The following is a 5,335-nucleotide window of genomic DNA, read 5'->3' as shown; positions in this document are numbered from 1 at the left end:
TCCTGCAATACCACCGTGGATGTATGAAAACCCAAAGGTAGACATGCAGTTACTGAAGAATAGACATTTAAATAGTTACCAAATAGAACAACGGATTGAGGAAATGTTTTTTGATAATATTATGATATACACAGATGCATCAAAAACTATAAATAGTAAAGTAGGAGCTGCTGCAGTTATCCCACAGAGAAATATAGTGTTGAATAAAAGAATTAGTGATAAACTATCTGTTTTTACGGGGGAATTGGTAGCAATTTATATGGCAGTTAACTGGATAGAGGAAAACAAAGCTAGGAAAGTAGTCGTGTGCTCGGACTCCAGCAGTGCATTGACGAGCATAAAAAACATAACATCAGAAACAAGACTAGATATAGTTTATGAAATAGTTCAGGCAATCTACAGAATAAATAAAGCGGGAGGTGTGGTAACATTTCTCTGGGTTCCTGCTCATGTAGGAGTTGAGGGAAATGAGTTAGCTGATAGATACGCAAAACAAGCAACCACTAAAACAGAAGTAAACATGGAGATTAAGCACAGTAAAGAAGAAGTGAAGAGCATAATTAAGATAGAACACAATAAAAAGTGGCAGGATAATTGGAATAAGGAAACAAAAGGTAGAGAGTTTTACAAAGTCCAGAGGAAAGTAGGTGTAATGAGAGGAGGGGGTAGAAATAGGAAGGAAGAAGACATTATGACTAGAATGAGATTAGGGCATACATATCTAAATAGTTCACTAAAATTGATAGGCAAACATACTACAGGGCTGTGTGATTTTTGCCACCAGATAGAAAATGTTGACCATGTCTTAATACAATGTAGGAAATATAATAGAGAAAGAGAAATACTGGAAAATAAGTTAGCAAAAGAAAATATTAGGTTAGAAGTGGGAGATATATTAGGATTGCATTCAGAAAACATAGGATATAAAGCAATATACACATATTTAAAAAACACTGGGTTAAGTAAAAGAATATAGAGTAGGGATCCACCTCGGTCCACACTCCATTACAGTAGGTGGCGGTAATGCACACCAGAAGGTTGCTTGCCAACCGCCATAAAAACAAAAGAAGAAGAAGAAGAAGAACAGACTTCCCATTTTTGTGGCCGCAGTGTGTGAAAATGTGTCACAAGGAAGAAATAGGACAGAAGGAGAAACATGTGAGTCTGTCTGCCGCCAGTAGAAACCTTGCAAGTAAGTATTTTCTTGTCTTTTAATGCTTCCTGCTCGCCGTGTTGTGTGTTTGTGACGTCAAATGATGTATCGACAATCTGAATTAGGCAGCATTCAACTCAAGTTTCACGTATTTTTTTTTCAAATAGGATGTAACTTTACGTCTTTAATCAGTTATTAAATACGGTACAAGTATGTTGTCATTTAGTATACAAGTGCAATAAAGTGTTTTGGGATGACGTCACAACTCGATAGCAACTTCCGGGTTTGAAGCTAAAGTTAATTCAAGTTTTCAGAGTCGTTTTTTTTGTCCTTTTTCTAGAAAAGCCCAAAAGACAACATCTTCAAAGTTAGATATATAAACTGAATAATAAATGGAGAAAATAAAACATTGGATTAATTAAATTTACGTAATGAGAGGTTTAAATGTGTGTCAAAGCGCAAGGCATCATGGGATAGCTAGCAAAGCAATGCATTGCCCGCATAAATGTAAATAGATATATACCGTATTTCCTTGAATTGCCGCCTGGGCGCTGATTAATTTAAAACCTCTTCTCACTCCTGCGCTTACCAAAGGGATGCGGTAATAGTAAGCATGCGCTAATTATTTTAAAACATCTTCTCACTCCGGCACTTACCAAAGGTATGCAGTACAAATTTGAGTGTGATGTAAGCTTGGACTTTAAATCCTACTGAATAGCTCTTAATCTTCTTCCCTTTATGCGATTTCAAATTACCGGTATTCAAATCAACCTTCTCCATTTTGAAAATGACAACAGGCAACACAAGGGAATACGGTATATTTACCATGAATTGATTAACGTGGACCCCGACTTAAACAAGTTGAACAACGTATTGGGGTGTTAGCATTTAGTGGTCAAATGTACGGAATATGTACTGTACTGTGCAATCTACTAATAAAAGTTTCAATCAATCAAAGATAGATGGATGACGCTGATGGGTCTCCACAAGGCGCCCCTTAAAAGTTGGGGAAAAAGTTAAAACGCTGGGGAAGGATGAGTAAAAAAAATACATTCTAGACCAGACATGGGCAAAATACGGCCCGTGTGCCGTTGAACGTTTTAATCCGGCCCGTGGAATTTATCCGAATTATTGAAGAAAAATAAATAAATATATATATATATATATATATATATATATGTGTGTATATATATATATATATATATATATATATATATATATATATATATATATATATATATATATATATATATATATATATATATATATTTTTTTTTTTAATAAAAAACTCCTATCAATGTTAAAGGGGAACATTATCACAATTTCAAAAGGGTTAAAAACAATAAAAATCAGTTCCCAGTGGCTTGTTGTATTTTTTTTAAATTTTTTTTCAAAATTATACTGGTCCCGGAATATCCCTAAAAAAAAAGCTTTAAATTTCTTTTTTTTTTCGCTCTCTGCGATGCCACTATCCATTTCCCTGTGACATCACACAGTGCTGCCAATGTAAACAAACAATGGCAAATAGCACAGCAAGATATAGCGATATTAGCTCGGATTCAGACTCGGATTTTAGCGGCTTAAGCGATTCAACAGATTACGCAGGTTTTGAAACGAATGGTTGGAGTATGAAAGTATTGAAGAAGAAACTAAAGCTATTGACGCTATTCATAGCCATAGCATGGCCGAATAGCTGCGTTAGCATCGCCGGTAAAATGTGCGGAAACGATCAGGACTTTCGCATCTTGTGACACTGGAGCAACTTAAATCCGTCGATTGGTAAGTGTTTTTTTTCGCATTAAATGTGGGTGGAAGGAAACGTAATATAGTTACAAATGTATCTACAGGTTATCCATACATCTCTGTGCCATGTCTGCTTTAGCACCGCCGGTAAATAGCATGTTAGCATCGATTAGCGTAGCATGTTAACATCGATTAGCTGGCAGTCACGCCGCGACCAAATATGTCTGATTAGCACATAAGTCAACAACATCAACAAAACTCACCTTTGTGATTTAGTTGAATTTATCGTTGCAAATGCATCTGCAGGTTATCCATACATCTCTGTGCCATGTCTGTCTTAGCATCGCCGGTAAAATGTGGAGACACTCTGGTACATTCAATGGGGGTCTTGTGGCAGATTTCTTGCCACTTTGGCATCTTCGGGCCAGTGGTGCAACTTGAATCCCTCCCTGTTAGTGTTGTTACACCCTCCGACAACACACCCACGAGGCATGATGTCTCCAAGGTTCCAAAAAATAGTAAAAAAAAACGGAAAATAACAGAGCTGAGACCCGGTGTTTGTAATGTGTTGGGAATGAAAATGGCGGGTGTGTTACCTCGGTGACATCACATTCTGACGTCATCGCCAAAAGAGCCATAAACAGAAAGGCGTTTAATTCGCCAAAATTCACCCATTTAGAGTTCGGAAATCGGTTAAAAAAATAGATGGTCTTTTTTCTGCACCATCAAGGTATATATTGACGCTTACATAGGTCTGCTGATAATGTTCCCCTTTAAGGCTTCTGCCTCCCGGATGCGTTTTCAGCGCTTGACTATCACTAAAGGGGAACATTATCACCAGACCTATGTGTTTGGAGGAAGAAGAATACTGAGTTGCATCCCAAGAACACCATACCTACTGTGAAGCATGGGGGTGGAAACATCATGCTTTGGTGCTGTTTTTCTGCTAAGGGGACAGGACGATTGATCCGTGTTAAGGAAAGAATGAATGGGACCATGTATCGTGAGATTTTGAGCCAAAACCTCCTTCCATCAGTGAGAGGTTTGAATGCTTGACCAAATACTTATTTTCCACCATCATTTACAAATAAATTATTTAAAATTCCCACAATGTGAATTCCTGGGGTTTTTTTTTCACATTCTGTCTCTCACAGTTGAAGTGTACCTATGATGAAAATTACAGACCTCTGTCATCATTTTAAGTGGGAGAACTTGCACAATCGGCGGCTGACTAAATACTTTTTTGCCCCACTGTACATACATACATACACGTACGTACGCACATACATACATACATGCATACATACATACATACATGCATACATACATACACGTATATACGCACATACATACATACATACATACATGCATACATACATACATACATACATGCATACATACATACATACATACATACATACATACATGCATACATACATACACGTATATACGCACATACATACATACATACATACATACATGCATACATACATGCATACATACATACATACATGCATACATACATACATACATGCATACATACATACACGTATATACGCACGCACATACATACATACATACATACACGTACGTACGTACATACATACATACACACATACACGTACGTACGTACATACATACATACATACATACATACACGTACGTACGCACATACATATATACATACACGTACGTACGCACATACATACAGACATGTACGTACGCACATACATACATACATACATACACGTACGTACGTACATACATACATACATACATACACGTATGTACGCACGCACATACATACATACATACACGTACGTACGTACGCACATACATACATACATACATACACGTACGTACGCACATACATACATACACGTTCGTACGCACATACATACATACACGTAGGTACGCACATACATACATACATACACGTACGTACGCACATACATACATAGATACATACATACATACACGTACGTACATACATACATACATACACGTACGTACGCACATACATACATACATACATACACGTACGTACGCACATACATACATACATACACGTACGTACGCACATACACACATACATACACGTACGTACGCACATACATACATACATACACGTACGTACGCACATACATACATACATACACGTACGTACGCACATACATACACGTACGTACGCACATACATACACGTACGTACGCACATACATACACGTACGTACGCACATACATACACGTACGTACGCACATACATACACGTACGTACGCACATACATACATACATACACGTACGTATGCACATACACACATACACGTACGTACGCACATACATACATACACGTACGTACGCACGCACATACATACACGTACGTACGCACATACATACACGTACGTACGCACATACATACACGTACGCACGTACGTACGC

The sequence above is a fragment of the Nerophis ophidion genome, linkage group LG08 (genome assembly GCF_033978795.1).
Source record: "Nerophis ophidion isolate RoL-2023_Sa linkage group LG08, RoL_Noph_v1.0, whole genome shotgun sequence".
Classification (NCBI taxonomy): domain Eukaryota; kingdom Metazoa; phylum Chordata; class Actinopteri; order Syngnathiformes; family Syngnathidae; genus Nerophis; species Nerophis ophidion.
This window is presented reverse-complemented; position numbering follows the sequence as displayed.